The sequence below is a fragment of the Dasypus novemcinctus genome, chromosome 21 (assembly GCF_030445035.2).
Source record: "Dasypus novemcinctus isolate mDasNov1 chromosome 21, mDasNov1.1.hap2, whole genome shotgun sequence".
Classification (NCBI taxonomy): Eukaryota; Metazoa; Chordata; class Mammalia; order Cingulata; family Dasypodidae; genus Dasypus; species Dasypus novemcinctus.
This window is the reverse complement of record NC_080693.1, coordinates 57,760,242-57,773,517: the sequence shown is the minus strand read 5'-3', so window position 1 is coordinate 57,773,517 and position 13,276 is coordinate 57,760,242. Positions and strand designations below refer to the sequence as shown.

Sequence of the window (13,276 nt, the reverse complement as noted above, 5' to 3'; positions counted from 1 at the left end):
GTAGGAGTCCCATATATCAACCCTCCACCAACACCTTGCATTGTCATGTGACATTTGTTAAAAATTATGAAAGAATATTGTCAAAATCTTACCAATTATAGTCCTTATCTTACATTTGGTGTATTTTCCTCCCAAGCCACCCTATTATTATTTTTAAAATATGTTTTTATGACAGAGGTTGTACACTTACAAAATAATCATGCACATGTGCAGAATTCCTGAACAGCACCTCTCTACCAACCCACCACACTATGGTGGAACATTTGTTAAGGATTATGAGATACTATCAGCCGATTATTACCAGGTCCGTAGTGTACACTTGGCACACATTTTCCATACTCCCCCATTTTATATCTTTGGCATAGATGCAAGAATATTACATTATTACTGCTAACCACAGTCCATAGGTCACTCCGGTTGTATTTTTCCCATGCTTCTCCACATTTCCACCCCCCTGCAATAGTGATGTACGTTTGATTTAGTTTACAGAGGACACTCTTGCGTCTGTACCGTCAACCACAGTTCTCATCCACCATTGGGTTTACTGTGCTTTTCAGTTCCTAGATTATTCTTTAGCATTCTGTCAATTGGTATTTACATCCCTAAACTACCATTTTCAGCCATGTCCCCATTTATAAAGCAGCTGTTACTCACTATAATGTGTTACTATCAACTCTGTGTATTTCCACACTTTTACAGTAAAGCTAATTAAAACTTCTACATACATTAAACGTCAGTAGTTCATCTCAGTCCTCCTCTTATCTCCTTTAAGAATCCACTACCTACCACCAGGTCTTGAAGATATTTTCCTACATTTTGTTCTAGAAGTTGTTTTTTTTTTTAAAGATTTATTTATTTATTTAATTCCCCCCCTCCCCCAGTTGTCTGTTCTCTGTGTCTGTTTGCTGCGTCTTGTTTCTTTGTCCGCTTCTGTTGTCGTCAGCGGCATGGGAAGTGCGGGCGGCGCCATTCCTGGGCAGGCTGCACTCTCTTTCGCGCTGTGCGGCTCTCCTTACAGGGCGCACTCCTTGCGCGTGGAGCTCCCCTACGCGGGGACATCCCTGCGTGGGGCGGCACTCCTTGTGCGCATCAGCACTGCGCATGGGCCAGCTGCACATGGGTCAAGGAGGCCCGGGGTTTGAACCGCGGACCTCCCATGTGGTAGACGGACTCCCTAACCACTGGGCCAAGTCCGTTTCCCTCTAGAAGTTTTATGGTTCTTGTTTTTATATTTAGGTTTTTGATTCATTTTGAGTTAATTTTTGGATAAGGTGTGAAATAGGGGTCCTCTTTCCTTCTTTTGGCTATGGCTATCCAGTTCTCTCAGCATCATTTGTTGAATGGACTATTCTGCCCAAGCTGGGTGGGTTTGACAGGTTAGTGAAAAATCACTTGACCATACATGTGAGGGTCTGTTTCTGAACCATCAGTTTGGTTCCATGGGTCTTTGTGTCTGTCTTTTGCCAGGACCATGCTGTTTTTACCACTGTAGCTAGGTAATATGATTTTAAAGTCCAGAAATGAGAGTCCTCCAACTTTGCTTTTCCTTTTTAAGATGTTTCTGGCTATTAGGACCCCATACCCTTCCAAATTTGATAAATTGTGTTTTCTAATTATTTTTAAAATGCTGTTGGAATTTTTATTGGGATTACATTGAATCTGTATATCAATTTGAGTAGAATTGACATCTTAATGATATTTAGTCTTCCATTCTGAGCATGGAATGTTCTTCCAATTATTTAGAACTTTTAAAATTTCTTTTAACTTTGAGTTGTAGTTTTCTGAGTACAAGTGGTTTATATGATTGGTTAAGTTTATTCCTAGATATTTGAGTTTTCTGCCATATTTTATTTACCAATCTTTTGACACTTTTCATTTACTTTTATTGATATAATCTTCATTTCTAGACTCTTTTCCAGGCTTCTCTCTTCTTTTCAGGCTGTTGCCACACCCTTTAGTATTTCCTGCATATCTGGTCTCTTGGTTACAGACTCTCAGTGACTGTTTATCTGTGAATATTCTAAACTTGCAGTCATTTTTGAAAGACAATCTTGCCAGATAGAACATTCTTGGCTGTGTATTTTTTTCCTGCAGTATCTTAAATCATACTACTGTCTTCTTGCCTCCGTGGTTTCTGGTGAGAAATCAGAACTTAATCTTATTGGGTATCCCTTATATGTTATGCTTTTCTCTTACTGTTCTCAGAATTCTCTCTTTGTCTTTAGCATTTGACATTCTGGTAAGTATGGGTCTTGGAGTTGGTTTTCTTGGATTTTTTCAGATGGGAGTACATTGTGCCTTTTGGACGAGGATATCTGTGTCCTTCAATAAGGTTGGGAAATTTTCTACCTTTATTTCCTCAACTATTCCTTCTGCTCCTTTTCCCTTCTCTTCTCCTTCTGGGACAGCCATGACATGTATGTTTGCATGCCTTTGCTGTTTTTTAGTTCCCTGAGACCTTATTCAATTTTTTCCATTCTTCATCTGTTCTTTTGTATGTTTACTTTCAGAGGTCATTTCTTCAAGCTCACCAATCCTTTCTTCTGCCTCCTCAAATCTGTTATATGATTCCAATCTGTTCTTTTTTAATGTGCATTTTTTCTTTATTTTTAAAGGAGCTTTAGATTACATAAATGTTACATTGAAAATATAGGGGATTTCCATATATCCCACCCCTACCCCTCCCATAGTTTCCCCAACTAACAACATTTTCCAATAGTGTGGTACATTTTTTATAGTAGATGAATACATATTGAAGTATTGCTATTAACCATGGTCTATAGTTTACATTATGGTTAAACTTTGTACCACAAAATTTTATAGGTTTTGACAAAATGTATAATGGCCTGAAGCCATCATTGCAGTATTCCAGTTTGTGTGTTGTTTTTTTTTAAAGACTTATTTTTCCCCTTTCCCTTCCTCCCGTCCTGCTGTTTTTGCTGTCTGTATTGTCTCGTCTTTTCATTTTCTCTCCCGATCCTGGAGATCCCTGATGTGGAGAGAGGTTCCCTGTTGATTGTGCCACCTCAGTTCCTGGTTTCTGCTGTGCTTTACCTTGACTCTCTCCTTGTCTCTCTTTTGATGTAGCATCATCTTGCTGTGTGACTCACTTGTACAGGCACTGACTCACCACGCAGGTACTTGCTCTCACCATGTGGGCAATCGTGTGGGCATGGGCTCATTGCACGGGCATGCCTTCTCTTCTTTTTCACCAGGAGGCCCCAGCGATCTAACCCAGGTCCTCCCATATGGTAGGTGGAAGCTCTGTCACTTAGCCACATCTGCTTTCCCCAATGTGGTTTTTTAAAAATTTTTTAATTTTTAAATTTTTTTATTGAAGTATATTATTCATACATGAACACACATAAACAATAAGGGTATAGTAAAGATTGTGAATTTACAAAATAAACATATATAACATCACACAGGGGTCTTATACATCACCCCTCCACCAGCTCCTTGCATTGGTGTGAAACATTTGTTACAAACTATACAAGAGCATTGTCAAAATATTACTACCAACTATATTTCTTACCTTACATTTGGTGTATCCCAATTTGTTTTTTTTTTTTTAAAGATTTATTTATTTATTTCTCTCCCCTTCCCCCCCCACCCCGGTTGTCTGTTCTCTGTGTCTATTTGCTGCGTCTTCTTTTGTCGGCTTCTGTTGTTGTCAGTGGCTCGGGAATCTGTGTTTCTTTTTGTTGCGTCATCTTGTTGTGTCAGCTCTCCGTGTGTGCGGCATCATTCCTGGGCAGGCTGCACTTTCCTTCGCACTGGGCGGCTCTCCTTACGGGGCGCACTCCTTGCACTTGGGGCTCCCCTATGTGGGGGACACCCCTGCGTGGCACGGCACTCCCTGCACTCATCAGCACTGCACATGGGCCAGCTCCACATGGGTCAAGGAGGCCCGGGGTTTGAACTGCGGACCTCCCATATGGTAGACGGATGCCCCAACCACTGGGCCAAGTCCGCCACCTCCAATGTGTTTTAATTTCATTTAGTGTGCCTTTCATTCTCATAAGATCTGCTTTTTTTCTGTGTATGCTTTCAAATTCTTTGTTCATCCAGTGTCAGCTAATCTTCTTAATCTCCTTAGCCATCTCACTGAATTTATTAAGGTGATTTGTTTGAACATCTATGATTAGTTGTCTCAACTCCTTTATGTCATCTGGAGGCTTATCTTTTTCCTTTAACTAGGCCATATCTTCCCATTTCTTGGTGTGGATTGTAATTTTTTGTTGGTGTCTTGGCATCTGGCTTACTAGAGTATTTATTCTGGGTGCAGTTTTTCTCTTTAGTTTAGGGCTTCCTACCCTTTCTCTCTGTTGCTGGTTGTGTAGTAGGAGCCAAGGATGTAGTTGGTGCTATAAGCTGTGGAGACTCAAGCTGCCCTCATTGCCCCAGGGACCAATGAAGCTTCTTCCAACTTTCTCCTTTGCCAGGGATAGTAACAGAGTAATAGCTATGTGAAATAATCCAAGTTGTGCAGGCCTAGGCTATAGCTGCCCAGAGAGACTGATAAAGCTTCACGCCCCTTTCTCCTCTGCCTAGGGCAGGGATGGAGCTGCAGGTGTGGGCAGCAGTCTATGCAGTATGGTTCTAAGCTGACTACATTTGCCCTGATAATCTTCTGATTATTCAGTCTGTGCCAGCCAAAGCTACCTACAGTTTACCTGGATAGGCTGGTCAGGACCTGCCAGCCTCCTCCCTACTAGAGGTGGGGCTGAAGCCTAGGCTAGGGCTGCAGGCCAATCTGGGTTTAAGAAAACAACCTCTACCATCACTGTGATTTTCATTCAGCCTGGCTTCCCCTCATGCTGGGGTTGGAGTCAAAATGGCAGCTATTGGCCTCTTTCTGACTTGAACAGGTTCAAACTTCAGCTGTTCTTAGGGTTATACTTTAGCCAGCTGAATTTACTAATTAGTAGCTGAAATCAGTGGCCAGCTGTCTCTTCCTCCCTTGTTTTTGGGAAATGGAGCTTCCAATTCCAGTCACAGAACAACTCCTGGGGCAGGTTGCACTGCCAAAGTAGGATGATCACTGGCCTCCATGGGGTGGCCTGTAGATTCCTGGAGAGGCTGGTGCAGGTCTCCCCAGCTTCTTCCCTGCTGGAGGTGGGGCTGGGCCTTATAGAGCTGCAGTCTGGTCTAGATGAAAAAAAGCTGGTACCTACTAGCATTGTGATTTTCATTCCACCTGGCTTCCCCTGTGCCAGGTGCAGAGTTAAATGGCAGCTGTTGGCCTCTTTCTGACTTGGACAGGTTCAAACTTTAGCTGTTCTTAGGATTATACTTTAGTCCACTGAATGCGCTAATCAGTAGTTGAAGTTGGTGCCCAGCAGTCTCTTTCTTTCCCGTTTTTGGGACGTGGAGCTTCCAATTCCAGCCGTGAAATAGCTCCCTTGGTCGCTTGTGCCTCCAGTGGAGGATGGGCACTGGCCTCCATGGTGTGGAGCGCTCTACTTACAAATCTCTGCAGATGAGTAATCGCCTCCTTCCATTTTTTCAAGGATGTGGCAGAATGCTCTTCTGGTCTCCTGGAGCACCTAAATAGGTGCTTTAGATAGCTCTGAGTGATTACTAACTGCCCTGTATCAGGAGCTGACTCTAGGAGCTCCTTACTCTGTTGCCATTTTGCTGGTTGTCCTACCCTGACTTTTTAAAATAATAATTTTCTTGTTTTGTTTTATGGTGTGACCATCTAAGTGTGCATACCTGAATAATATAGCTTAATCTATTTTTTTGTTTTACATCAGTAGAACAATATAGTATGTATATGCTTCTTTTGCTCAATAAAAATGCTGCTAAGATTAATCCATGTTGTTTTGTATAGCTGGTATTAATTCATTTTTGCCACTTCCCTGCGTTCCATTATAGCAATAACAAAATGTATTTATCCATTCTCTCATTGTTAGACATTGATGTGTTGCTTCAGTTTGGAGCTGCTATATACTTTTTTCCTTAATGAAAAATTTCACTTTTATTAGTTAAAAGCATACTTGTTCATGTACATATATGTGAAAACATTCAAATATTTGGAGACATTAAATATTTGTTTTCTCTGTGACTTCATAGGCTTTATATAAAAGTCTTCTAAGTTCAGAATAGTATTATACTTGTTAATAATTACCAATATTTTCATTTTGCTCTACTTTTTTTTTCTCTCCCCTTCCCCCCCCCCCCCAGTTGTCTGCTCTCTGTGTCCACTCGCTTTGTGTTCTTCTGTGACCACTTCTATCCTTATCAGTGGCACCAGGAATCTGTGTCTCTTTTTGCTGCATCATCTTGCTGTGTCAGCTCTCCGTGTGTGCGGTGCCACTCCTGGGCAGGCTGAACTTTCTTTCGCGCTGGGCGTCTGTCCTTACGGGGTGCATTCTTTGTGTGTGGGGCTCCCCTACGCGGGGGACACCCCTGCGTGGCACAGCACTCCTTGCGTGTATCAGCACTGCGCATGGGCCAGCTCCACACGGGTCAAGGAGGCCCAGGGTTTGAACTGCGGACCTCCCATGTGGTAGGCGGACACCCTGTCCATTGGGCCAAGTCCGCTTCCCTTGCTCTACTTTTCATCAGAATTTCTGAGACACATCCAACATTAAAATGTATTAAGGGAAGCGGACTTGGCCCAGTGGTTAGGGAGTCTGTCTACCACATGGGAGGTCCGCGGTTCAAACCCCGGGCCTCCTTGACCCGTGTGGAGCTGGCCCATGTGCAGTGCTGATGGGTACAAGGAGTGCCGTGCCACGCAGGGGTGTCCCCCACGTAGGGGAGTCCCACGCGCAAGGAGTGTGCCCCCCGTAAGGAGAGCCGCCAAGCGCGAAAGAAAGTGCAGCCTGCCTAAGAATGGCGCCGCCCACACGGAGAGCTGACGCAAGATGGCAGAACAAAAAAAGAGACACAGATTCCCGTGCCGCTGACAACAACAGAAGCGAACAAAGAAGACGCAGCAAATAGACACAGAGAACACACAACCGGGGTGGGGGCAGGGGAGAGAAATAAATAAATAGATAAATCTTTTTTAAAATGTATTAAGATTCTAGTAAAATGATGACAATAATCTTCTAAAGAAAAGCAATTGGGAGGTGACATAGCAACTGCCTAGCAACATACAACCAAACCACAGTACACTTTCAAGTTAAAAAGATTTTCTAGTTTAAACAAATTTTAAAATTTTCTTTGAAAAAGTATGATCATATTTTAGATCTATCTCTTAAATACTTAAAGCAAATATTTTTTTCCTTTTACCAAAAATAAAATTCTACTGAAATTGATAGTGGATGTGCGATGGCAAAATGCTTTGAACCTGGACTATTTGAAAGGTATTCCATTTGCCACATTTTCTCCTAGTAAAGCAATCAGGATGAAAACATGTGGACTATAGCCTATTTAATTTGCAACTTTGCAGAATTTGTTATATAGGAATATATTCTTCATGTCACTTTAACATCTTTTCCTGGCTTAAAAAATTAATTATGCTCACTATAAAGCAGTTGGAAAATATGGAAAAGTATCGAGAAGAAAATAAAATCCCTATAATCCTACTGTGTAAAGACAGTTCTGGTGTAATTGTTTCCTGGTTCGTTTGTGGTTTTTTTCCTACTTTTTAAATTCTTTAAAAGATACTTTGGTTATATAAATGTTATAGGGAATACTTAGGGAAGTCCCCTATGTCCCGCTCTCCACACCTCCTAAATTTTCCCGCATTAGCAACATCTTTCATCAGTCTGGTACATTCATTGCAATTGATAAACACATGTTAGAGCATTGCCACTAAGCATGGCTTATAGCTTACATTGTAGTTTACACTCTCTCGCATTCGACTCTGTAAGGTATGAACTTTATCTGTCATTGTAATGTCATTTAGGATGATTCCCAAGTCCTGAAAATACCCCCGTTATACCTCTTTTTCCCTCTCCCTAACCCCACATCATCCATGGATCACTACCTCCACAGCAGTATTTCTTCCGTTGCTAAAATCACAGTAAGTCCATAGTAGACTATCAGTAAGTTTATTTTAATCCATAGTTCATTTCCCAATCCTGAAGACTCTGGAATGATGATACCCACTCCACCATTAATTGAGTGGGCTTTGATCTCATACATCTGATGGACGGGACTCTCTTGCTTGCAGTTATAGGCATTCTTGGTTCCTTGGTATGTTGTTTCTCCATCATCTCCTCCCTGTTAGTTGTCCTGGGTGAGTCCATTGAACTGGAGAGTATGTGTTGCAACTCTGTTGAGATTCAGCTGACACATGGACAACCCAAAAATGAACACCATTGAAGTCTCTTGGATACACCTACCAACTCTAGGATCTTGGTTTTGCTTTGTTTTGTTTTTTTGAGTATAAGTGAATTTTTATTGGAAAGTTAGTTGTCAACTTAAACTGTAGTATATGAAGAGTGAATAATGAAACTCCCTGTTGCCACAGATATACTTGACCTCCATACTTTATTATGTAGGAGACATTTCAGTTTGTGACCCTGTGACCACCAGCCAAGAAATGTCAAATGTTTTTCCATTCAATCTAATGCTTCTGGAATAAATTAAGAGCATTGAAAAGTTGTTTATTGAAAGGAAATCCCTGAAGGAAGAGTAAGAGAGAGAATGTAGAAATTAAGTTATGTAGAATACTCTTTAATTGTAATTAACTGCATTTTCTTATCTTCACAGTATTATAAAACACAGTCACTTGCAGAACTGGTTCAGATTACTTAAATACCAGACACATTTTAGTGCTCTACATAAGTGTTTGGAAGTTACTTATGTTTATGTGAAATGAAATTTTTAATACTTTTCTATGGCAGTACTGCACACCAGGAAGGCCAGGACAAACACAAATCAAGGAATTAAGTTTTCCCAAAGCTGCAGTGTGAAAAGACTAAACAGTTGATTCCACACACATGAATGGGTTTCTTTGCTATAGGAAATCCAAGTGGAATAAGGGATGGAGATGTGTAAAAAGGTTCTTGAGGGGAAAGATGACATCCTGTATGTATTTAGTTTTTTGCCTCTTCTGCTACATCGCATTCTTCTCCTGCACTGTCTGATGTCCATAATGTTAGGTTGTCTCTAAGCAACTTCATGATGAGGGTGCTATCCTTGTATGAATCTTCATTCAGTGTATCAAGTTCTGTCATGGCCTCATCGAAAGTCGTTTTAGCCAGAGTACAGGCAAGCTCCGGGTTATTAAGGATCTCATAGTAAAATACAGAAAAGTTAAGAGCCAGCCCCAGGTGGATTGGATATGTAGGTTGCATCTCCTTCTTATATCAAATGCCTAGTAAATTTTTTGGGAACTAAATATCATTTGTTTTCAATCATTGCCATGTGCCACTTCAGCAAGTTACCAGAAGTAAGCTCCCTTCATTTTCAAATAGAAGACCTTACTCTTGCATTGGTTAATTACTTATCCAACAATTCCAGGACTGTGGTGCAGGTGGACCTTAGTTGTTACTCCACTTTCTCCCAATAGTCCTTTATCAGTTACAATTTCTTGTTGGAGGTATCAGTTCTGTGCTCAGTGCTGGAGATGACCCTCCAAGCGCCCCCTGACCATGTTTTTGTAGGCCACTGAGAGCAGGTTGCACAGCTCTTTGCACAGCTCAACCCCCTGCTCTGTCATGGCCTTTATGCACATGGCCATGTCGTTGTCACACTCAGCCCGCTTGGCCAGCTTCACCTTCTGGGTCAATTCTCTTTTCTCCATAGTGGATGTGGGGGTGGCGGTGCAGGCCTCTGGGTGAGAGCTGGGGAGGAGAGAGACCCAGCTCGGGAAGAGGCCTCCTGGGCAGCCTTCCCCATCCTGGCAGCCATGATGCAAGTCCCTCCTCTTGGATCTGCTCTAGGCTCGTACAAAGCTATTTCCTGGGTTTTTTTTCCCCCCAAGCATATAAACATATACATATAAAATGGGATTATATTGTTTATACAATTCAATATCCTGCTTTTTTACTGAATAAAATGGTCTTGAGTTGCTTTCTCTTGCCCTTAATAGTCTTCATAAAAATTTATTATTATTTTAAAGATTTGTTTTTAAAATTTATTTCTCCACACCCCCTCATTGTTTGTGCTCACTGTCTGTTCATTGTCTGCTTGTCTTCCTTTTAGGAGGCACCAGGAACTGAACCTAGGACCTCCCACGTGGAAGGGAGATTCCTAATCACCTGAGCCACCTCCACTCCCTGTTTTGTTGTGTCTCTCATTATGTTTTCCTCCTTGTGTCTCCTATTGCGTTGTCTTGTTGTGTCAGCTCGCCATGCCAGCCCATGGCGTCAGCTCACGTCTTACTCATCTTCTCTGGCAGGAACTGGGAAAAATTTTATTATTTTAATGGCAAAAGTTTTTTCCCTGAATGCATATATCATAATGTGAACAAATGTTAGGAATGGTATTTTTAATTTTACACCTTTATATAGCTTTACAACCTTTTAACATGCAATTCATTCATCAAACTATTTCTGTATGTTTTCGTAACTCTTCAAAGACTGAAAGGGCCAGCAAGTGAGAGAAGGCTACTGCATCCAAAATATTTAAGGTCATTTTCTCCAGGATCCAACTGGAAGTAAGTCTTGAATCACACATGGATAACTGAAGGTGTTGTAAAGTTTACATGCTGAACTCCTACACGCTGTAGAACAGAGTTGATAGGTTTGTGATCCAATCTTTTCCTATTGTGGCATATAAAATTAATGTTATTACCTGGACCTAAAATGAGGGTTCTGTCTTGCTGAGTGGGTCTCCTTGAAAATCAAAATGTAGGCCAATCATTACCCACCACAGGTACTGAATGTTTCCTGAGAGTATATTTGACATTTTATAGGGGGCACTGTCCTGAGACAGCAATTTCTTCATGTCTTTTCATTCCCAATCTTTTATAAATTTTTCTCTCAGTATCAACATAGATTTCATGAAAATATTCAGTCAGTTTGTAGAAAAGCTCAAAATGATGGCAGGACAACTGTCCTACCTTTAAGGGTGACAGTTGCTTCTTGTAAAAAAAAAACAAACAACAACTCTTGGGAATTTTGGTCAAATCTTCTATTCCTTGTAGATATAACACAGGAAATGCTGTTTTGATGGTTGGAGTGGCCATTGCACCCTGTGTCCAAGGACCCCGGGTCCACACCAGCCACGGCTGGGAGGGGCGTACAGAGAAGAGCAGGATTCTGTCAGGGCACTATTCTGGTGCACATACGCACATATTTCCATAAAGAAAGTATATACCTAGGAGTGGAATTACTGGATTATAGGGTGTATGTATCTTTAGGTAATGCCAAATATATTGCCTCCAGGAGTGTGAGTTCCAGCTACTCTATATCTTTATAACTACTTGGTATTTTCAGACTTTTGCTATTAGCTACTCAGGTGGGTATATAGTGGTGTGTTTTTAAGGTTTTAATTTTTATTTCTTAATTATTAGTGATATAGGCCACCTTTCCATATGTTATTGGACCTCTGTATTTCTTCTGTTGTGTCAAAGATTTTGCCCATTTTTATACTGATTTCTGTTTTTCTTATGATTTAAAGGGATTCCTTTTATATTCTATCTGTAAGTTCTTTGCTGCTTATGTGTTACGAATATCTTCTGCTTCACTTTCTCATGGTACTTCTTATATACAGAAGTTCTTAATTTTCCTGGAGTAAAATTTTCCTCTATGAGTATTACCTTTTTTTTTTTAAGATTTATTTATTTATCCCCCCCCCCATCGTTTGTGCTCACTGTCTGCTCTCTGTGTCTCTTTGTTGTGTGCTCATCCTTTTTTTAGGAGGCACTGGGAATGGAACCCGGGACCTCCTATGTAGGATGGAGGTGCTCAGTTGCTTGAGCCACCTCCACTCCCTGCTTGTTGTGTCTCTCATTGTGTTTCCTGGTTGCATCACCTTGCTGACTTGTCTTCTTTAGGAGGCACTGGGAACTGAACCTGGGACCTCCCATATGGTAGGTGGACGTCCAATGGCTGGAGCCACATCTGCTTCCCAGTTATTGCATTTTGTTTCTTAAAAATCTTTTTGACTACTCCACCATAATGATGATATTTTCCTATATTATCTTCTAATAGCTTTATTGTTTCCTAATAGATCTATAATCTCTTTCTTAGGATGGTGTAAGTCTAGTTCAAGCTTGATATTTTTCCAATGGAAATTCATTGTCCCAGTGTCATATATTAGAAACACTATCTTTTCCCTACTGCTCTGCAGTGTCCCTTTGGTATTTCACATAATAGTAATTAAACTTTTAAATCTGTTGATTAAGAAAATCATAGTTTTTGGTCAATATAGTATTTAAAATAGATTTTTTTTTTTTTTAGTATCAATAGCATTTAAAATTTTTAAAAATGCATAAGACTCTTCACTATCTAGATAATGTTTTATGCCCCAGTCATTATACAAAGAATCCGGGATTCAGTAAGATCTTTAGCCTTTTGTCCACGAGTGGAAACTATTCTTTCTTTCTTTATTCTTTTATGTTTATATAACACAGTACTTATTCCCCCTGCCCCCTCCCTCGCCTCTTTGCTTGTTTTTTGCTTCTTTTTGCTCGTAGTTTGCTCCCATTTTTTGTACTCTTTGTTTTTGCTTGTTGTTTGCTTGCTGTTTCTCTTCTTTATGAGGCACTGGAAACCAAACCTTGGACTTCCTATGTGGGAGGTGGGTGCTCAACTGTTTGAGCCACATCTGGCTTCCCCTTTAACATAGTACTTATGAATAAAAGATTAAATTGAGGGAAGCGGACTTGGCCCAATGGATAGGGCATCTGCCTACCACATGGGAGGTCTGCGGTTCAAACCCCAGGCCTCCTTGACCCGTGTGGAGCTGGCCCATGCGCAGTGCTGATGCGTGCAAGGAGTGCCCTGCCACACAGGGGTGTCCCCCCGTGTAGGGGAGCCCCACGTGCAAGGAGTGCTCCCCATAAGGAGAGCTGCCCAGCGGGAAAGAAAGCACAGCCTGCTTAAGAATGGCGCCACATACGCGGAGAGCTGACACAACAAGATGATGCAACAAAAAGAAACACAGATTCCCGGTGCTGCTGATAAGGATAGAAGTGGTCACAGAAGAACACATAGCAAATGGACACAGAGAGCAGACACCGGGGCGGGGGGAAGGAGAGAGAAATAAATAAATCTTTAAAAAAAAAAATATTAAATTGAGATATTATGTTTGTTGAATCATTTTCTTAAGGCATTGTTTTCGAAAGAGCATATGAATGTATTTTAGCAAATTTTTATTTAGGGGAAACTGATCTAGATTTTATTTAATAAAGCAGAAGTTATTT

At 41.0% G+C, this 13,276-nt stretch overlaps 1 protein-coding gene and 2 pseudogenes across 2 annotated transcripts in view; 1 reads left to right on the top strand and 2 right to left on the bottom strand.

The window, feature by feature from the left end:
- The window catches only part of NPEPPS (aminopeptidase puromycin sensitive), a 125,070-nt gene that overhangs the window by 42,135 nt on the left and 69,659 nt on the right, over window positions 1–13,276 (top strand). The window lies entirely within an intron of this gene.
- LOC105746064 (14-3-3 protein theta pseudogene) lies at window positions 9,000–9,709 on the bottom strand (annotated as a pseudogene).
- On the bottom strand, window positions 10,577–11,211 carry LOC139437221 (peroxiredoxin-like 2C pseudogene; annotated as a pseudogene).